The sequence below is a fragment of the Heloderma suspectum genome, chromosome 1 (genome assembly GCF_057233095.1).
Source record: "Heloderma suspectum isolate Gila_16-S chromosome 1, 16-S_ref, whole genome shotgun sequence".
Lineage (NCBI taxonomy): Eukaryota > Metazoa > Chordata > Lepidosauria > Squamata > Helodermatidae > Heloderma > Heloderma suspectum.
This window is the reverse complement of record NC_139458.1, coordinates 369311548-369334294: the sequence shown is the minus strand read 5'-3', so window position 1 is coordinate 369334294 and position 22747 is coordinate 369311548. Positions and strand designations below refer to the sequence as shown.

General features: G+C 44.8%; 1 protein-coding gene across 4 annotated transcripts in view; it reads right to left on the bottom strand.

Annotated features, from left to right (window-relative positions):
• The window catches only part of CHRM3 (cholinergic receptor muscarinic 3), a 476802-nt gene extending 467616 nt beyond the window's left edge, over positions 1–9186 (bottom strand). The window contains exon 1 of one of the 4 annotated variants that reach the window (XM_084832236.1): positions 8732–9186. The gene's annotated coding sequence lies outside the window, so the exon portion shown is untranslated. The remainder of the gene's footprint in view (positions 1–8731) is intronic. The other 3 variants (XM_084832244.1, XM_084832260.1, XM_084832251.1) reach the window with 3 other exon arrangements.
• Positions 9187–22747: the final 13561 nt, after the last annotated feature.

Sequence of the window (22747 nt, the reverse complement as noted above, 5' to 3'; positions counted from 1 at the left end):
CAATGTGTTTTTTGGTTTGTTCAAATTGGAAAAGTGCACATTTTTGAATGGGAAATGTGCGTATTTCTTTGCACATTTTTTAAAGGTGCACACTTCCCCCCCTGCATAAAATGTGAAAATATTTTTTTAAAGGTATTTCAAAGCGTGCATTAAAAACAACCCATTTTCAAATTTTCAAATGCAATCACGTATTCAGGAATGTGCAAACATTTTCTAAAAAATGTGCTCCTGTTTTCAATGGGATTGCGAAGAGGGCAAGTTCAGATTATTTGCAAACTGAAACACAATTTCGGTATATACCTAACCACAAGGCACTTCAGGCAGCCCACCCTCCCACAATAGAAAAAGACCTTCCTTTCACCAGGGCCGCATATCCTAAGTAGGGATGTCAGAGAATTCTGCCACGGATCTCGGTGAGGCCGAATGCCAGTGCATTCCATGGTGGAACGAAATCCATGGCAGAACGAATCCCCCCTGCCCCCCCGCCCCATGAAAGGTGCGCGAAACAGAGCACTTACCTGCTGCCGTCCACACTGACTTGCGAATGGCGGCCACCCTGCGGCCGCCATTCGCTTCTTCATCACAGCCATGATAAGCTACGTAAATACTTACATAGCCTATCACGGCTAATGCAGGGACGCCTTTTGCGTCCCTGCAGAGGCCGTGATAGGCTATGTAAGTATTTACGTAGCCTATCACGGCAACCCCCCCCCAAAAAAGGCTTATGCAAATGGCGGCGGCTATGGCAGCCACCATTTGCTTTCCCTATTTTTAGCCGTTTTAGCCTACGTAAATATGTATGTAGGCTATTACGGCGAAAACAAGGGGAACGCAAATAGCGTAGTGGGCTATTTCCAAAAAAAAAGAAAAGCGCGTACATACGCAAATGGCGGCCCCCATAGGGAGCTGCCATTCGCGTTCCTTATTTGGTCGCTGTAGTCTACGTAAATCTCTACGTAGACTACGGCGAAAATAAGGGCAACGCAAATAGCGTTGCCCTTATTTTCGCCGTAGTCTACGTAATCTTTACATAGACTACAGCGACCAAATAAGGAACGCAAATGGCGGCTCCCTATGGGGGCCGCCATTAGCCGTACGCTATCAGGGGACCTGATAGCACTACTTTATTTTATTTATTTATTTATTTTTGCATTTATACCCCGCCTTTCTCCCTCTCGCAAGGAACTCAAGGCGGCTTACATTATCCTCCTCCTCACCGTTGTATCCTCACAACAACAACCCTGTGAGGTAGGTTGGGCTGAGAGTCTGTGACTGGCCCAAAGTCACCCAGTGAGCTTCCATGGCCAAGTGGGGACTAGAACCCTGATCTCCCGGCTCCCAGTCCGTCACTCTCACCACTACACTACACTGGCTCTCCGGTAAATCTACACTGATTTAAAGAGTCATAGGCTGAGTTTGGACAATCAGCAGGGGAAACAATGCAGTATGGACTGTTTTCCCCACCCCTGAGGATGCTGGTGGCACAACCAGCATTTCCCTAATTATCCATGCCATGTTGTGGGCTGTGTCATCCAAACCTGGTATGCAGCACTGAAGGGTGGCTTCTCACTCACCTCACAACCCCTACTGCAAGCCATGGGTGGTGAGTAAGAAGTCAACCCTGCCATGCGATGTGCTAGATTCAGATGACGAGGCAAGGCAACCCACAACACAGCATGGATAATTAGGGAAATGCCGGTTACACAACCAGCACATGCAGCAGTGGGGGAAACAATCCATACTGCGTTGTTTCCCCCCTCTAACAGTCCAAACCCAATCATATGCAATGGTTGAACAAGTGAAAGGCAGCTCACATAACTGATCTTTTTCTTCCCCCTCACCCTCCTGCACCATCTGAAAAGCATCTCCAGTGGGTCCCCCCCCCCCAGTGTGGGTTATGTTGTATGGGACTGCAGTAGGAAGTGAAAATGACCTGAAATCAGGCTAGGAAACTTGTGCAAGTCTTACCTGGCAGAAGTATCCGGCAGTAGCACTGTGACCGCTAGTGCCAGATGATTTGAAGTTGCCATTTTAAATTTCCCAAAATGCCCCTAATGTAGCATTATGTAGTGCAAATTAGCCCATAATGTCCAGGTCACTGTGGGAAATTTAAAATGGCAGCTCCAAGTAGAAAGATGAGCTCGGTTTAAACATATTACCTTTCCTTCTCCTAGTTACAGAAGCACTTGCCTCTCTTCCTCTAACAATGGAAATAAAAACCTAACAACCATTTGCTTTTAAAGGTTATTGGACTGTCCCTTCATCTCCTGAATCTCTAGAGCCACTCTTGCAAGTGAACCCTACTCAGCTATGTTGATTAAATTACCTTGCAACCAGTTTTTCAGACATTGTTTCTCTCCATTACTTGCAAGAGCTAATATTAGCATCCTCAAAATGTTTAGTAGGAACATCTAAGAAAAGCAAGAGCAGAAAAAATATATAATTTTACTGTTTTTCCTGAACTGACTATATGCATAGTAGTGTGTTAAAGAACACATTGAACAGCCTTAAGTCTTGCCTGCCTTGGGCATTTTGCACCTGATGCAAAATAAATCTTCTTGCCCATTCATTTTAAGGAAGTAGAGTTAGAGCCAAACAGAATGTGCTTTCTCTCTCTGCAATCTGCTGTGGAAACTGACTGCTTTGTATAACTTCATACCAAGGACAGACACAGCCATAAGCACTTAGACATAAAAACTCCTTTTGGTAGGGCTCAGGCAGTTCACTGCATTAGTGGCATAGTGGTGGCAATATGAACACTAGGCTAGAATGCACAGGAATTTATTACCACACACACACACTCTATTGGTACAGTAGTTACACCCACAATCTCTTTAAAAAAAACAAAGTCTCTCTATATGCAGAAGATTAACCTTGCAGCCAGAACCTTTGTTATTACAGGTATGTAGGATATAAACTGATGTTACAGTACAATATCAGTATGGATGCCACACCAATGCTGCAAGTACATTCATGTGTTAATGTAATTAGGTATGCTGATAGCAATGTTTGACACTCCTGCTATGGTCACATGACAATATCAATGTCCATCGGTAGAGGGAGAAGCCAGGCTGAATCTACACATAGCAGTTATACTATTGTCATACCGTTATCATAACTACTGGTGCCCACAGGTGTTGTGTACCAATAGTTATGATAATGGTATAACTGCTATGTGTAGATTCAGCCTCAGTCTTCCATTTTCTATCAGATCATTATGATTTTTCATAAAAAAATGTTTATTATAATCTGATTTGGTGAAATTGCTTTATGCAATACTGATTTGGTTCACCACTTTGAAAATGTCACCAAAAGGCAGAATATAAATTTAAATAAACAAAATATCTGGGACTGATGTGACCAGTATATTTACATATGCAAATACTGGCATTTCTAATTCTCTTTAGAAGCCAAGTGCAGACTTATTCATACAACCATTTTTGGGTCAGTTTGGACAGCCACTGCCACTGTAATTTCAAGTAAAAATGAAATTAAGGTGCAACCCTATGCATGTCCTACAATTCCCAGCATTCCCTGGTCAGCTATGTTGGTTGGGGAATGCTGGGAGTTGTAGGATGTTTTTCTGTCTCACAACGCATAGGATTGTGCCTTAAATTTGTAGTGTTTTCACCCCAGGCAAAATTTCTGAAGAATTTCTAGGAAAGGTGAAGAAGTCTCAGTTAAGACTAGTGAAGGTCACAGGGAAGTTTCATATATCTCTAGCTTTGACATGGAAAAAAGTCAGTTTTGTTCTGCTCTATGGTCAAGTAATTTTCCTCCTTTCACCTCCAAATCAGAAATCAGTACATCCTGGCAACTCTTCTATACTTGGGCAAAATTAAAAGATGTTGAACCACTGTTGTTAAAATGTTTAAAAGTTGTTCACTGCATCAAAGCAAAACCAGAAATGGTAATATTAATCAGTTTGATGACTTATTTATATTTTATCTTGTGGAACAGTGTTAATACATTTGTTATCATTATTTATTGAACAAGATTAGCTAGAATTAAACAGATCAGGAATCAAATGCTTTAAGAAACAGTATAGAAATACTAGCATTGGAACACAGAGTACTATCAATTTTATTATCATGATTACAAGATCTGAGACATATCATGCTGATCAGATGTAATTATGTACACCTTACTCTACATTCCTCAGTATCCTATACTTTCTTATAAAAGTTACATGAGGGCATGCAATGTACCATGTAACATCAGAAAGGATGTTTTTACCAGTAACGATGCTCAGTTTGTTTCACATGCAATATACCAACCTCACTACTTCCACCTTGACTTTGCACATGGGTGGGAAATAAAGTCAATGTGAAATGCCTACATGGGTACTCAACAAGAACATGGGCATGCATGTCATTTTGTAGGATTGAGAAGGAATCTTGTAAACATATTGCACTGTAGTTCAGAACTTCCGGATTACTTCTGTACAGCACAATCCTGTACTTGTTGACTCAGAAGTTAAGTTCCACTGAGTTCACTGAGTCCCTTACATACGTGCACAGAACTGAAGTCATAATTATGCAACATTACAGTGCAAACTAGGTCAGTCTATACATATTACTGCTTTTCAATGCTTGGGCAGACTTGGATGCCTTGAGCAGCAAGTACTACGGAGTAAGGATGGTTGAGGAGTTCTATCTTTATGAATTGCAATACAAACTAACCCAGTCTGTGTTTCCTGGACTAATGTGCAGATTAAAACTTTGCTATCCTTTGGATTTTTCACTTCTCTGAATGTTACGACACAGTTCTCAGCTCAAAATAAGTATTAAAACATGTATTTTGAGATAAAATGTGTTAAAATATGTATTTAAAGATGTTTTTAAATGAAAATTTTCTTGTATTTTTTTTTAAATCACAGATTCATGTGAAAACAGGGCAGAATGCACTTATGAGTGACCACATGCAAAAGTGACTGGGGACTGAAAATAGACTGATCTATTGACTCCTACTAGGGAGCTTTGCTTATATCATCCACATTTGTGGAAGCAGACTGCTTGTTAGCCACAATTCACAATATATATTTTTCCTTTGCTCCCTATCCCCATGAATTCCACTTAATTTGACCTAGGGCTGCTCACATTCTCAGACTTGTTTTGAGATCCCTTTTCATGAGTTCCATGAAAATACTGAGCTTGCATGGGATCCAGTGGTGGGATACACGCTATATTGGAAGAAATCTTCCCATCAGCTAGCCAACGTGCTAGTCTGAATCATACAACTGGGGGGAAATATAGGAGAATGCTATGATATAAGCCATCTATATGCAAACTGTATTGATCACAAGAAATTCAGGTGCAACAATTCAATATATGTTTTAGAAACTCTGGTTTGGATATCTCTATTGATTGCTTTTTTTTTTTTTCAAAAAATGGGATTAAAGTAACAGGATTAGTGGCAAAATGTTGTTTTCTTTGCATCAATAGCATTTGGAAACAGTCTTCAAAATGTATTCATTTACAAAAGGATGAAAGAGGGACATTTAACTTGTTTAGTATTATTAAAATTTAGGAAAATAAAAAAATATTGTGCTTTGAAACAACACAGTAATTATGAATGAAAGTATTGTCATTCAACAAGACCTTAAAAAACACATATATCTTGCTTGTTTTTATCCTCCTTGTAAGGGTCTCTAGTTGCACACCCTTACAAGATCTAATAAGATTGATATCCTTCCTAGTCTCATTAATAAAGAATTAGACTGGAATAGCAAACCAATGCCAAATGAAAGAATACAATTCTGAACTCCGTTAGCTGTCACACTTTTTTCCCCACATAGTTACTGTGCCAAAAGATAAACTCAAGTCATAAATACGAAAAACATAAAACAAAGAAATAGAAGTAAGGTCTCCTAGAGATATATCTTATGTGATAAATTAATACAGAACTACAGTTTTTAGAGACTGGCACAGGTAAATAAATGTTAAAATCTCTCAAAATTCAAGGAGTATTGCAATTGACATGGATATAAAGCTATCCCAACTGGACAAGACAAGTATTTGGAATGATTATTAATTCAAATCAGTAGACCAAAAGAATATTTCCACATGCACAACATATGAACAGAACCCTGAAGCAATGAACCCTTCCATTACACAATTTGTAATTACTCTTATCCTTTTTAAGGGGATAAAACATAGGAGAGGGTCAGGCAAGGCATACGAAAATCCAGAGGTATCACTTAGACACTATGACTTGCTACCATGAATAGCTAGTATGCCTAAGCGCTTAGGACACATTTTTTTTCAAAGTAACAGAGCTGGCCATAAGTATCAATAACATCTCATGCTCCAGTTTTATTCCAAAAGATTTTAAGGAAACCAAACACACTGTTCAATTAAATATCCAGATGCAAACAAAATCAAACTGCAGCACATTATTCAGTCACTTTGATGTTTCAAGCTGATGAACACTGTGAAGTGCCACTTTGGGTCATAAGCAATGCTATGTAACACACACACACACACACAACTAAAGTACCCATAGACTGCAGCAGCCAAGCTGTTTATTTAAACACACTCACACAGACAATTTTTGCTAAGTGTTGTGTCTGAGAATTCTTTATCCTTGGATAGTTCGGATGTCTTTTAATGGTGAGAGGAAGGGGGAAACTGAAAATGAGATCAAAGTAATTCTTGCCCACAAGGAATATTTGGATGGATAAACAAGTTAACATGGCAAGATCCCTGTATATATGAACTTATTTGGAGATTTTTGATGCAGATTTATGTAATCAGAACTAAATGCTGTAAGTACAGATTTTTAGAAGTAACTTACTCAGTGTCTTGAAAAAGGCTATTTGCAGCAGAAAAGTACAGTTTGTGTACTACACACTGTTCACAAAAATCTTTTAGTGTGAATCTGCATGGACATACATTGTGACACTTGGGGTGGGAGTCTGTTAACAGGAGAAGGACTTTTGCATTAAATCATATTGGGCAAGCAACTAGGAAAGGTGAAGCAGTATGAGTTTAGGAAGGTGCAAATGGCAAACAGAAAGACAAGTCTGCTAGCCGTCATAATTGCTACCACCAGTACTGGACTTCCGCAATAACACTGATTACCTTACAGGGTTCTTCTAAGGTTTACAAGAAGATCATGTATGTGAGCCACATACAAAAGCACCATGTGAAAGCACTTTCTTAATGCTAAGTACTGATACAAACATATGAATATCTAAAATGATATTCCATATATTCAGAGTTCTTCTCATACATAATCTTTACAGCAACCCTGAAAGGTAATATATATATATATATGGGCAGAGGCTGAGAGGGAGAATAGCAAAGGAGAGATTTCAACTAGGGACTTCCCTATTCATTGTTAAGTCTCTTAGGCACTTTGCCATCCAGCTTGCAATTTAAATTTACACTGTACATAGTGCAAGTCTGAAAACGTACATAATCTATTCAAGTCCACAAACAAATCCATTCTGCCTCTGTTTGTCATTCACAGTAAATAGAGAACTATTCTCTCCTTTCCTTCCAGATGTTTCAGTAATCACTACCTACTACATATAAAGATACAGGGAGGGTACTGCTCAGGTAAGACACTTTTGTTTGTACAAATGTGCCACACAGATTATCTGATCCCTGAAATACATTAAAATCACACCAGGTGGATTTGAAAGAGAGTTTCCTACTTTCCCAAGCACACAGCCATCACTTTTGGCAGATTAGTCGCCCCTTAACATCATCTTGTCGGTCACAATTGGGGGAGTGGGGGAAGCAATGCTTATGGAATAAATGGTGGATTCTAATCAGTATTAGCAACTATGAGCATGAAATATAAAGGTGGTAGTTATTCTAAATTGTTTCACTCTGTCCCAGGGAGAACAATGGTTAAGTAAGAACTGAACTAATAAAATGTTGTTCCTGCCAAAATAATTGGGGCACATATTGGATTTGCGTTCCTTGGGAAGCCAGTAGCCCTCGGAATGATACAAAGGCTGCAATCTAGAGAGGCGCTACTCAGTATTAGCACAGCCTCTGGAGCACACCCAGGAGACTGCTCTAGAAGAAGTGACTGTGCGGGGATTGCCGTTTCCGCTGTAGCCTTAGCACCAGCGTTAACAGAAGGAGTGCACAGATAACCTCGGACACCCTGCGCGCTCCCCCCCCGCCCCAACCACAAAGCACTACACCAAAGAAGTCGAGCCATATTCTACCCAGATCGCCGATTTCCCTGAGCTCTCGAGATCCCCACCACACCTACTCCAGCAAGATACGCTGGGTGGGGGGTGAAACACACACACACGACGCCCTCCGTTGGGCTTCTTGCTCTCTCCGGTAGTTCAAATGTCACTAGGGAAGCGGGGAGTTATGTGTGTTGGGGGGGGGGACTACAAGCGGACTGGGGTGCCCGAGTAAAGCGGCTCTCTCGTTCCCTCCGCCGCTTCCAGCCTTTCAAGAGGACCGTCTTTTCTGACCAGGCATCCCGGCTCAGTGGGCGTCCCGCCACCCCCGGCTTTCCGATCTCTGAGGAGGCGCGCGGGGGGGGGGGGGCCCTCCATCCCAGCCTGGATTTCGACTGCCGCGGCCGCCGCCTCTGGCACCGTCGCTCTCGCTCGCTCGCCTCGCGTGACTCTTGCCAGAAACTTTGGCAGCCCAACAGGAGCGCGAGGAGCAGGCGGGCAGGCGGGCGCGGCGCGCGCGGCGAGGTCTCCCGGAGCGCCTCCCTGAGGAAGACTCCGAAGGGGACTCTTCTTCCTTACCTGGCTGGCTGAGGCGGGACGCTCCGCGCACTCGCGTCCAGGCAGGCAGGGCGACGCTCCCCACAGACGGCAGGGTCCAGGCAGCCCCTATATCCCCCTCAGGCGAGCGCCAGCTCCAGGCAGGGGGTCCTTCGCTTCCCGAGCGGGCTCCGAGCGACTCCCGCAGCCGGGCTCCGTTTGCACCTGTGCGCCGCCGGAGGCAAACGCTCCTCCTCGCTCCCGCGCCGCCTGCTCGCGCCCTTTGCCTCCTTCTCCAGGGAGGGAACGCGCGAGAGACCCCAGTCCTCCTCCTCTCTCCTTCCACCGGCCTCTCCCCCGGTCACGTCCCCACAGCACCCGCGGCCGCCCGGCGACTCCCGCCTTCGCTCCGTGCCTACTACCGGAATGTCCGAGCCGCCGCTGCCGCCGCTCGACGAGCAGCATCCAGCTCGGGCTCCCCCGCCCCCACCAGCTCCACGCCAAGAGCAGGCAGCTCCCGAGCGCGCCAGTCATTGGCCCGCCCGCCGCTGACCTCACGCGAGCCGCTCACGCCCACCTGGTGGATTTCCTAGGCTGGCTTTATTCTAGGGGCGCCCGCTAGCGCTGCCCAGCGCGCCCCCGCCTGCGGGGCTCCCCCCGCCCCGGGCCAGGCGTGCCTTGGGGCCCCGGCCGGCGGCCCCGCCGCGCTGCCCAGCGCCCTCTCCCGCGCCCAGGCTTCTCCTCGCTGTCGTCAGTAGCCAATTCTTAGATGGATGCACAGCACAATAAATAATAATAAAAACATTACAGGAGACAGCTGGTAGCTAATCACCATCGCAAAGTACTGCAGGAGCGGGTGACACAGAAGAGGCAGCTGCAGACATCATCAGGGCTGGGGGCTGGTGACTGGAGAGACCGAGGAACCAAACAAAGTCCATGAAGATCCCTTTACTTTAGCACCTGTTGCTTCTGTGAACGTGCAGCCTGATGCAACTTGAGGGGTTGTTGGGGCCAGAGTCTGGGCAGGGATGACATCAAGGGCAGGCACAGTCGGCCCAACACTCTAGCAGGGGCCCACTGACAATGGGCCCCTGGACCTGCTCCTCCTCTTCGCCATTGTAACCTGCTTGTTCACTTGGCTCTGGCCCAGACAACGGCGGTGGTGAGAAGGAGGATGCCACTGCCTACCTGCACACTGGCTCTCTGCCAGTCAAGCAAGCAAGTGATGACAAAGAGGCCAAGGAACAATAGCAGGTGGTGCCAACAGCAGTGAGAAGGTAGACTCGGTGAGGGAGGGGGCCCATTGAGGGTGTCTTGCCCAAGGGCCCTCAGAAGCCTGGAGCCAGCATTGAACCTGAGCAAAGGAAAGCACATGGACAGATGATTCCAGCAGCATGATGATTACACGTTTGCTGTGCATCTTATTTCTGGTCATTAGGGATGAGGCAGCAGAGAACTAGCAACTTACCTCCTGCATCCTTCCCGGTAGACTGGATAGGGGTTTGGATAGAGAGGCAGGGTGCCAGGCTTGCTCTGATGGCAAAGAAGAGAAAGGGCAGAGAAGGGAGAAGCAGAATGACAGGGCATCAGCAGTAGCAGCAGCAACACCACCTCCACTTTTAATTTACATGCCACTTTCCCACACAATGGGCCCAAAGTGGCTCAGAACACAAGAACAGCAATACAGAAACAACAATGCATATCAATACATCCAGTGGAATCATGCATAATTACAACAACAACCCAAACAATTCATTTCATTAATGCCAACACAACATTTTGAAATACAAAATAGGTATAAATTATCAATTGACATTAATCAGTAATGCATACGCCTTACTTCATTTCATTAATGCTAACATTCTGAATTACAAAATAGGCATCAATTATCAATTTATATTAAGCAGTAATGCATAAACCAAAGACCTTTCCAATGCACTGAGGCATTAACAAACAAACATCTAATAACCACTTCCCCCCAAAGAGTCAGATACAGAAAATAGCCAGGACGTTTCTTACAACCTGCAGCCACTGATCTCTCCTATGCCCTCGCTCCTCTATTTTGGTGCAGTTCTTAGAGCTCCAGCAGAGACAATTGGGGCCGGGGGTGATGTATAGTCTCTTCCCCTGGACTCTGGGTGGTCCTGCTGCTTCTGGATGTAAGCAAGTGCAGGAGGCTCATCACTTAGCCTTCGTTGAAGGTGGAGTTGTGTGAGATGAGATTAAATCAAAAGCTTCATGGAGAAGAGACAGGTTTTAAATTGAGATATGAAAGAAAACAGGATAGGGATGTATGAAAGTCACTTACCTTTCGCGGATTATGTTGATGGGGGGGGAGGCGTTCCGCCCCTCCCCCCGGAATCCTCGCCGGCGGGGAGGTGCTCCGTTCCTCCCCCTGGAATCCTCCACGGCCAGCTGTGCTCCGCGGCAGCTCTGCGGAGCAGCCGGACAGGCCCAGCCAGGCCAGAGCCGTCTGCAGCCGGATTTCCGGCCGTGGAGGGCTCTGGGTAAAAACAAAAAACCGCGTATGCAAATGGCGGCGGCTACGGCCGCCGCCATTTCCATTCCTTATTTTTGCCGTCTTAATCTACGTAAATATTTACGTAGACTATGATGGCGAAAATAAAGGGGAATGCAAATAGCGTAGCGGGCACTATTTGCATCCCTTTTTGATTCACTGTTTTAGCCTACGTAAATATTTATGTAGGCTAAAACCGCGAATCAAAAATGGACACAAATAGCGCCTGCTACGCTATTTACGTTCCCCTTTATTTTCACCATCATAATCTACGTAAATATTTACGTAGATTAAGACGGCAAAAATAAGGAACGCAAATGGTGGCGGCCCTGGCCGCCGCCATTTGCGTACGCGGGGTTTTTTTTTAAACCCACCCAACCATGATAGGCTACGTAAATCTTTACGTAGCCTATCACATCTTTTTTTTTTTTTTACAAGACTGCAAATGGTGGTGGCGGCGGCCGGTCGGAAGACCAGGTGCCGCCGCCGCCGCTGGAGCCGCCGCTGCCGCCGCCACCCAGAAGATCCGCCACAGGTAAGTCTTGTCCCAGGGGGGATCCGCGGGGTGACGGGGGGGTGGAAGGCCATTACGCCACGGAGTTCGGGGGGCCAAATGCACTGGCATTCAGCCTCACCGAGATCCGTGGCGGAATTCTCTGACATCCCTACAACAGGAAGCCTCCACTAAACATCCAGCCAACTGGAGAAATAAGGTGAAAGTTCGTGTGCAGACATGAGCTGCTTCTTATAGACCAACTGTTAATAGAGTGGGACAGGTGTGGTGATTCAGGTATTCAGAGAACTGAGATCATAATCATATTGCTATAGGAGATTGCTGCAAGGCAGGTGTCGCATCCACCAAGGAGGGAAGACATGGTATCTCATGGAAGACATTTATTTGCTCTTTTTAGGCTGAAACCCCACAGATGCTTATCTGAGAGTAAGGTTGGGTACCTCAGTGCAACTTACTTCTGAGTAAGTATGCATAGGATTTCTCTGTATATTTTCCTTTAGCAAGCCCTGTTTTGAACTCTGCCATCCACCCAGCTAACGTTCTGCTGTTTGCAGTAAGTTATCAGCACTTGGGTTGATAAAGTCCCGGAGTACCTTGAGCTCAATGGAGTCCTAATCAAATAAAATCTAAATGACAAATCCCAGTTCATCAGTTTCCCAGTAGAGTCTCCCTTTGAAGTAGTAGGTGCAGAATGATGACTTTCATGCCAGTAGCAGGGTGTCCTAGAAGATGTTTATATATTAAAACCACCTTACCTGTTTTTTAATTTCACATTGTGCTACAGATTGTGCACCAGTAAAAGGATTTCCTTAATCCAAATAACATGTGATGATAATATGCAGTAATAATCAACTATAAAATGGCATATTGCAAATGGAGCTGAGTGTAAATATAAGAGACAAATCAGTGTGCAGCTCAGTTCTGTGCATGTTTACTCAGAAGCAAATCCCACTGTGTTCACTGAGATCTGTTTCCAAGTAAGTATGCAGGGGCAGGGAGTGTTGAAGTCCTAAATTACTTTGTATGCCCAGACATATATCCAGAGAGTCCAATTGCTACTCCCAATATTGTTATAATAAATAAGTGTGCACTCTCACATCCTAACAGACGTCTGCACAACTTGTGACCCAACAGAGACTCAATAAGCTTCCTGTTTCTGGGGGCTTTTGTAGTCCATCGAGGACTGCAGTGTAGACAAGCACCTGGCAGGCCAAATACATGGTTGATGGGCTGTATCCAGGCTGATGGAGCAAACAATGTAGCCTAAAAATGGAATGGGAAGTCCCGAGTACAAAATATTGTGCTACATATGATTAAACTCAAACTTTTCTGAAGTTCAGGCTTAGCTTGTAGTTAGCCGCAGCACCACTGTGGGTTCTGAGGGCTTTGAGGTTTGTAGTAAGGGCTGAAGAGTCTTGAGAAACTACCATTCCCAAGAATCCTGGTATCCAAAAACCTTAGAACCTACAATTTCTAAGGATCCTGATGCCCAGGATGCTGTTGCTGCAGCATTCAAAGATCTAATTAAGGCCATGGCTGCAGTTTGTCATGACGTAACATCGTCACTACCAGGTATGTCTTTGCAGAAAAGGAAAGGAGGTAGTGTTGTGGGTTGTGAGTCTAGATATCTTCACACCTTGCAACATGTCCCCCAAGGGAGGTGGGGGCTCACAAAGATGTTGGGGGGGGGGAAGCCTCCAGGCCTCATCCTGTGCCTGATAGATAGCAAGAGTTTGACAAGACCTGAAGTTTGGAATGAGCCAAAGCTCAAAATGAGCTTATTCAGGCCCAGTCTCAATGTAGCCCCAAACAACCCCTTTTTAGGCAAGCCAGTTCTGAACTGAGCCCTGGGAAGGTCATCTGTTGGTATTATTAGTTATTGACATTTGTATACTGCGGTATCTGCTAAAAAGCCATGAAGGCACAGTACAACAATTTAAAACAATAAAACCTTAAGAGAAGTAAAATAAGAGCGTGAAAACAGTAACAATATTGCAAATTTAAAACTATGTGTTTTGAAAGGTCAAATTGATGAGATGAGTCTTTACACCCTTTCTAAAGGCCAAGAGAGTGTCCTATCATAGTCCTTGAGGGAGCACATTCCATGGGGGGGCAACGTCGGGAAAAAGCCTTTTCACCCGTGCCCAACAAACAGGCCTCTGTGGGTAATGGTGCCCTCAAAAAGGCTTCTCCTACAGAACTTAATACTTGGGCAGGTTCAGTTAGCAGCCAAGCTGCCTCATTGTACTCCAATTGAAGTATCCGGACACTCCTCAGGGGTAGCCCCATGCAGAATGTATTGCAATAGTCTAAACGTGATCTAGCCAAGGCATGCAGAACTGTTGCCATTGCCAAGTCAAATTTACCCGGGGCGGGGGGGGGGCATAACTAGTAAGGAATAACTTGTGCAGTGCAGGCATGGGAAAAAAATGTTAAGAGTATCTTATTGAAAAGAAGACAAGTGAGCTCCTCTGATAGAGATTTGCCCTACATGTCCCCCTACCCCAGAAATAAGTATTATGCTGTTATAATTTCAGCTTTCATGCATCTTATGACACCTTTTAAAAGTATAATGGGATATGCCACCATACTGAGTAGACAGCGCTTGGGAACTGGGTGTCCTGGGGCTCCGCCCTCCTACCTTGGGTGGTTATATTTAGTTGCTTTAAAAACCATTTTCCTGTTTTATGTTTTTTATGTTCTTATTTTTATATATGTTTGGGTTTTTTTACAACATTTATTTTCACATTAAATAGGCATCTGAGGTGAATATTTATAAAGAACGGCTTATTTTTTCACTGCAGGTAGAATAGCCCTATTTATAGGAAAGAATGACACCATTTTCTTTAACATCCTACAGTTTTCTGTGGAATAAAACAACATGGATTCATTATAAGTTATCTTTTAAGCAATCAACTGACTAATGTTTTTATCCATAAACTGGATAGTATATTATTTGTGTAACACAAGTAAATGAAAGTCAACTGCTGTAAAATACAAAACAATTATGCATAACAATTTAGGGATGATAATCTGATTATTCTCTTATTCTACACTCTATTTCATTTACTCTGTAGCTGCTGTAGCATTAAGATGTAACAGCATGAGATTTATTTGTCCATCAGTGCACAATTCGGGTGCATCAGGCCACAGTATTGATCTACAAAAGGAATATGCTAATAGACAATAAAAGATCACCTTGAATGTTTTAACACATAACATTGGCATTCATATGGTGTTGTTATCCAAAGAGTTTATCTGCTGATGAAGTTTACAAACTTGAGATCTCCTCCTGCAACTGTTACTCACAAAGGTAGTTTTAATAATGCAAGTTAGGCTGTAATTTTATAAACACTTACCTGGGAGTAAGTCCCATTGAGCTCTATAGGACTACTTCCCAGTAGATGTGCAGATGATTGCACTATCAAACTACTCATAAGTAAGAGATTAAAGAAAAAAAAAACATTGTTGTTGTTCAGTCGTTCAGTCGTGTCCGACTCTTTGTGACCCCATGGACCATAGCACGCCAGGCCTTCCTGTCCTGCACTCTCTCCCGGACCGTGCTCAAGTTCATATTCATTGCATCGGTGATGCTATCTAGCCATCTTATCCTCTGCCGTCCCCTTCTCCTTTTGCCTTCAGTCTTTCCCAGCATCAGGGTCTTTTCCAGAGAGTTTTCTCTTCGCATTAGGTGGCCAAAATATTTGAGCTTCAGCTTCAGTATCTGTCCTTCCAATGAGCACTCAGGGTTGATTTCCTTTAGGATTGACTGATTGGACCTCCTTGCAGTCCAGGGGACTCGTAAGAGTCTTCTCCAGCACCACAGTTCAAAAGCATCAATTCTTCGGCGCTCAGCCTTCCTTATGGTCCAGCTCTCACAGCCATACATTACTACTGGGAAAACCATAGCTTTGATTAGACGGACCTTTGTCGGCAAGGTGATGTCTCTGCTTCTTACTATGCTGTCTAGGTTTGCCATAGCTTTCCTCCCAAGGAGCAAGCGTCTTTTAATTTCATGGCTACAGTCACCGTCTGCAGTGATCTTGGAGCCCAAGAAAGTAAAATCTGTCACTGCTTCCATTTCTTCCCCTTCTATATGCCAGGAAGTGATAGGGCCAGATGCCATGATCTTCGTTTTTTTAATGTTGAGTTTCAAACCAGCTTTTGCACTCTCCTCTTTCACCCTCAACAAGAGGCTCTTTAGATCCTCTTCGCTTTCTGCCATTAGGGTGGTATCGTCTGCATATCGGAGGTTGTTGATAATTCTCCCGGCATTCTTAATTCCGACCTCTGATTCATCCAACCCAGCATTTCTCATGATGAGCTCTGCATATAAGTTAAATAAGCAGGGTGACAATATGCAGCCTTGTCGTACTCCTTTCCCAATTTTGAACCAGTCGGTTGTTCCGTGTCTGGTTCTTACTGTTGCTTCTTGACCCTCGTACAGGTTTCTCAGGAGACAGGTAAGGTGGTGTGGTACTCCCATCTCTTTAAGAATTTGCCACAGTTTGTTGTGGTCCACACAATCAAAGGCTTTAGCGTAGTCAATGAAGCAGAAATAGACGTTTTTCTGGAATTCTCTTGCTTTCTCCATGATGCAGCGAATGTTGGCGATTTGATCTCTAGTTCCTCTGCCTCTTCGAAACCCAGCTTGTACTTCCAGTAGTTCTCGGTTCGCATACTGCTGAAGCCTAGCTTGTAGGATTTTGAGCATCACCTTGCTTGCATGTGAAATGAGCGCAATTGTGCGGTAGTTTGAACACTCTTTGGCGTTGGCACTTCTATACCTAAAACAAAATCAAAGTGGCTAGTATGAGTGGTTATTCGTGGCTGTAGAATTAATAATAAAAGTCAAATTATAAGGTAATATAGTTATAAGGTATATAGTTATAAATTATAAGGTAATATATCCATATAGTTACTTATGGATGTGTTCTGCAAAGAGTGTGGTATGCTAAGGAACTGTCCAAGTAATGTTACTTTGAATGTTGTTTTTGTTAAATGTTGCACTGCAAGTATTCGGATAGTTATTATTTACTACCAACAAATTCAGCATCACACTTTGTCCATTTTGTTTGAAGACTACATGGGTAGAGATGAGCTGGAAAAGTCCTGTGATGTCTGGGATTACCTGTGTTCATGATCAGGTCCTTTCTAAATTGTGGTACCAGGAGAAAGAATAGGCTCATCATAACCCATTATGAACCTCTACTATGTGTCTCAGAAAAAAAAAAGAGCTCTGCAATAATTCCTGAAGCAACCTTATCATGTATTGCCTTTCTGGCTGGTGCATTGTTTAATAATAGGTGATGCTCAAGCTATTTTAAAAGAATGCATCGTTTTAAATTAGAAAACTCCAAACCTACTAAATTGTGACATTTAGTTCATATGCTCTGGGCCAAATTTATGTTTCCAGGACCAGAGTTTTGCTCTCTTTGCGTACATCACCTTGCTGCCTTGTATGCTCAGGTCTGCTGCTTTGTATACTGAGATAGAGTTTCACATCCTGAAAGCAACAATGATCACAAAATCATAGGGTTGGAAGGGGCCTACAAGACCATCGAGTCCAACCCCCTGCTCAGTGCAGGAAGCCTGATTCCCACGTGGCCTCCCATCCAACTACTAACCAGGGCTGACCCTGTTTAGCTTCTGAGATCAGACAACATCATTATGTATTCCTTTGTTGGTTTTAGGCAACAGCCATCTTAGTGGTGCTGCTGAACCTTGCTGGAATGCTGCCAGCTTTCTGAGACTCCCTGGAGACCTTTGCAGTGTACACATGACCACAACATTGGGGCCACTGACATTATGTATTACTTGGGTGTCAGGACCCAAGGGGCCTGTGCCTCTCAGTGCAAAGCAAGTAGTGTAACTGTAAAGGTTTTGTTTTTAAGCTCAGTGGTTTATCCTCCCAGTGGCCAAGAAAAGAGCCAAGGGCATTGTGCTAGGTTTTGTGGGATCTTGAACCAGGTGCGTCCAACACTTAGCTAACTTTCCTCCTTCCTCTCAGTTCCGTTGCCTCTATCTTTGTTTCTTATTTTCCCTGGGTTATTCAGGGAGACATTGCTTCAGTGCCCTCCATTCCAAATTCTGTTTTTGAACTGCATTCCACTGTGCAGGACTCAGGGGTTCCTACTTCCCACTAACATCTCAGCCTTCCATGGGTGCCCCATCATTGCCTTTATGAGCTTGGTCTCTGTGGGACTGAAAACCAGTAGTCATTCCCATGCAAGCAGAATCAGAATGAGCTTCAAGGTGAAATTCGGAGAACCTTGGCATCTGCTGATTCACACAACCTTAGTATTTTAGCAATAGAGCTGTTAATCGGTGGAAATCTAAATACTTAAGACTGAAATGGTTTGTGTTCTAGTTGCCCGTTCATCAACTTGCCCAGGAATCTGAGTAAGAATAAATCCCACTCCCTGCAAAAGTTATTTAGATGGCAGTCCTATACCTCCGCTTATCTTTGAGTAAGCCTTGTTAAATTCAGTGGGACTTACTTCTGAATAGACATGTATAGGATTGCACTGTTCATGTAAAATGTAAGCTGGTGTAAGATGAGCCACCATCACTTCACTTCCTGGAAAGCTGCCCTCTAAAAAGTGATTTTGCTTCCTTAAGGTGGCCTGATAGAGTAGAGATTTATGTGGAGTGTGAGTGTGCACATGCAAATCTATTGGAAGGCAGCTTTTGAACTGGGAGGAAAGAATGTTGTTGGTTTTTGTGAATTCTTTGGCAAAGAAAATATAATGGATCTGCAGGAATGAATTGTTCTTGCTGTCATCAGTGTAAAAAGAGGGAAAATCCCATTCAAGTTCTCACACATCAGTAAGATGATATAAAATACATCAGACAGCCTCTCTTAGGCATTGATATTTCTGATGTTTCTAGCCCATGTCCAGGCCACATTAAAGCTAACATAAGAAGTCCTGCAGGAAAAGACCAAGGGCCTATCAAGTCCAGTATCCTGTTTCCCACAGTGGTCAACAAGTTGCCTTTGGGGAGCCCACAAGCAGGATATGCAGTGGAGGCTGGTGGCTCCGATGTCAGTGGGGCAGTGAATCTGCTCTGGGTTTCAGTTAGAACCAGTCAGAACTCTAAAGGAACTATCAAAGGTACAAAGCCATCTAGCTAAAGGAGCTATCCAAGGTGGGAACATTGTTTTAAATGCCCATAGGGCTTTCTTGCCTGGATAAATCATGAACCTTGGATTCTTATCTGTTTGAATTCTATACTGTGAGTTTCCTGATTTGTACTATAATACTGGACTTGTACCTTGCCTGTGACTCTGAGTGAGTCCTGGCCTTGGAACTCTCTCTTGAACAAAGCAATGTGCTGGTAGCTTTATGGTGGGATTGTAAATGTTTTATAGTGGGATTAGAAATGGGTAAAGCTAAGAACCATGATCTCTAAAGTGGTGATATGTGTTAACTTGATCTGCTGCAATAAAGAGCTTCATGGAGATCTTTGTCCATGTCAGGTTGCCAAAGGTGTATCAGAAAGTCAGGCTCTGACAACAGCTGAGCACTAAACAGGGGTGAGAATAAAGCATAACACAGCAATATAAGGAACACTCCCTAGAAGGATAAATAAATCTCCATTCCACATGGGGTTCTCCACAATTAATCTACAATCATTGGCAGCCACTCCTTTCATCTGTGGCAGCCTTCTTCCCAGCTCTCACATAGCATAGGTCTCAGAAAACCTACTAAGCTAGGAGTTAAATCTAACGTTGCACTAGTGGGCATCCACTAGTCAATGATACTTTTTCCATCTCTTCTCCTTCAGCCCTCTGTGCCACCTGAAAATCTGTTCCAGAGGGTTTTCCAGTCCTTCAGAGTAGGGATGTACGAAACCCTGCTTACCTGGCTCCGCCGGGTTCCGCTGGGGGGGGGAGGCGCTCTGTCCCTCCCCCTGGAATCCTCACCGGGGGGGAGGCGCTCTGCACCTCCCCCTGGAATCCTGGCCGGCGGGCTCCGCTCCGCAGGGATTCCGCAGAGCCGCCGGCTGGCTCTGCCAGCAGCCGGACATCTGGCCGCTGGCTAGCAGGGATGCAAATGGCGGCGGCCATAGCCGCCACCATTTGCATCCCTGAATTCAGCCGTGATAGGCTACGTAAAGACTTACATAGCCTATCACGTCTGGGTTAAAAAAAAAAACGCGTACGCAAATGGCGGCGGCTACGGCCGCCACTATTTGTGTTCCTTATTTTTGGCCGTCTTAGTCTACGTAAATATTTACGTAGACTAAGACGAAGACAAGAAAGGGGAACGCAAATAGCGTAGCAGACGCTATTTGCGTTCCCCTTTATTTTCACCATCTTACTCTACGTAAATATTTACGTAGACTAAGACGGCGAAAATAAGGGGGAAATCAAATAGCATCCACTATGCTATTTGTGTTCCCCCTTATTTTCGCCGTCTTAGTCCACGTAAATATTTACATAGACTAAGACGGCCAAAAATAAGGAACGCAAATGGCGACGACCGTAGCCGCCACCATTTGCATACACTTTTTTTAAAAAACCCAGACGTGATAGGTTACGTAGGTCTTTACGTAGCCTATCATGAATGGGGGGGGGCAGAATGCAAATGGTGGCGGCAGCCAGTCAGAAGACCAGCCGCTGCCGCCGCCACTGGAGCCACCGCTGGAGCCACCGCCGTCCGGAACATCCGCCCCAGGTAAGTCTTGTCCTGGGGGGGATCCGTGGGGGGGCAGGGGGGCAGGCCGTTCTGCCACGGAGTTCGGGGGGGCAAATGCACTGGCATTCAGCCTCACCAAGATCCGTGGCAGAATTCTCTGACATCCCTACTTCAGAGTAGATTTTGGAGGTGCATGGGGAGTGCAAGGAGGAGGAGAAATCACCTGTTCCCAGTTCAACTGATGGAGCTGCTTCCATCAGCAGAACAACATCACTGAATATACCTTCAGGCATTAAAAACAGAAAAGGCCTGGTTGAACAGGTTTTTAACTGCCAGTGAATTCATTTTGGTACCAGAAATGAGCTTGTAGCCCTTTCACACACAATTCCATTCCTGGTTTTCCTCTATGCTTTAACAGCTGCTGAAACACTATCAGAGATGGCACCTGTCACACTGCAGGGGGAGTCAGAATTCCAAAGGTGGGTGCCATAGTTGCAAGGGCAGGCGGACGGTAGAGCAAGTTGTAATGGTAGATCTCTAGGTGATTTGCAGGAGATTGGCAGGGGCTTTGACTCCCTATTGCTAACAACTGCAGTAACAAAAAGGTGGGTTGCTAGATTAGGCTGCTGAAATGGAGACATTTTTAGAAGAAAATGGGGAGTGGAATTGTGTGTGAAAAGACTAGAGGCTCATTTCTGGTATTAAAATGAATTCCTGAGCTGAGCATTTGGTCAGAGATACCCTATTCCTAAATTCTACATGTATGTCTTTACTGCCACCCAAGCCACTATTTTGCTCCTTGTGGACCTCACAGTTCTAGTAAACAAAAACATGCATAGTATGTTTAGCACACCTAAAGTCTGCCCACCCCCTGGTATGTAGCCATCATGACTAGTAGACATTGACAGCCTTATCCTCCATGAATGTATCTAACCCTCTTTTAAAGCTCTCCAAACTGGTGACCATCACTACATCTTGTGGTTGCGAATAGGGATAGCGGAGAATTTCTCCCCGAAACTTCGGGGGGCCGAGCGCCAACGTGTTCGGCCCCCTGAACAAGTTTCGGGGAGAAATCCTCCGCACCCCCCGCCTCCCGCACCCCCCCCCCCGGGACGGGACTTACCTTTGGCGAATGTCCCTCCCAGCGGCGGGTCCGGCCGGCGGTTCGGCGGGTGTTCGAGCGGGGCGGGAGCGGCAGCCGGTCTTTCGACTAGCTGCCGCCGCCGCCATTCCAATAAAAGAAAAAAAAAACCGCCCCGTGATAGGCTACGTGACGATTAACGTAGCCTATCACGGCTAGATTTGCAAAGTCAGCCGTGATAGGCTACGTTAATCGTCACGTAGCCTATCACGGGTGACTTTAAAAAAAAAAAGCGCGTACGGTTAATGGCGGCCCCCATAGGGAGCCGCCATTCCCGTTCCTTATTTGGTCGCTGTAGTCTACATAAAGATTTACGTAGACTACGGCGAAAATAAGGGCAACGCTATTTGCGTTGCCCTTATTTTTGCCGTAGTCTACATAAACATTTACGTAGACTACAGCGACTAAATAAAGAATGCGAATGGCGGCTCCCTATGGGGGCCGCCATTAGCGTACGCGCTTTTTTTTTTTAAAGTCACCCATGATAGGCTACGTGACGATTAATGTAGCTTATCACGGCTGACTTTGCAGATCTAGCCGTGATAGGCTACGTTAATCATCACGTAGCCTATCACGGGGGTGGGGTTTTTTTTAAAAAAAAAACAATGGAGTTCGTGGCCGGCCGAGGCGGGAAGCCTCCTCCCCGGCCTGAATTTCGGCCAGGCGAGGCAGGAAGTCTCCCCCTCGGCCTGAACTTCGCGGGGGGAGCCACGAAGCACCTCCCCCCCACCGCGAACAAGCTTCGACGAAAGGTAAGTGCCTTTCGTCCACCCCTAGTTGCGAATCCCATAGTTTAACTACATGTTGTGTGAAGAAGTATTTCTTTTTATCTGTCCAGAATCTCCCACCAATCAGCTTCATGGGATGACCCCAGTTCTAGTATTATGAGAAGAAAAATGCCTCTTTCTTTACTCTCTCCACCGCATGCATAACGTTGAGGGCTTTGGGACACTAGGAACATCTTTCTATACTGTTGCTCAACACTTCAACACTGCTGTGCTTAAGCAGCATCAGCATGATTCCAGGTGGCTGCTGTGCTGAAGAGAAGGAAGATGCTGCTGTTTCATGGAAGAAAGAAAAAATGTGGATAGGACAAATAATCAACCAGGAGGAAGGACTAAGGTAGTTGTGAAATGAGAGGGGGTTCCTCAGGGTGCTGAAAGCTTCAGTCAAGTTGTTGAAAATTAAGACAACAGAAGCCAAATGTTTCAAAGGTGTTTGTTTTTTTCTCCCACTGCAACGA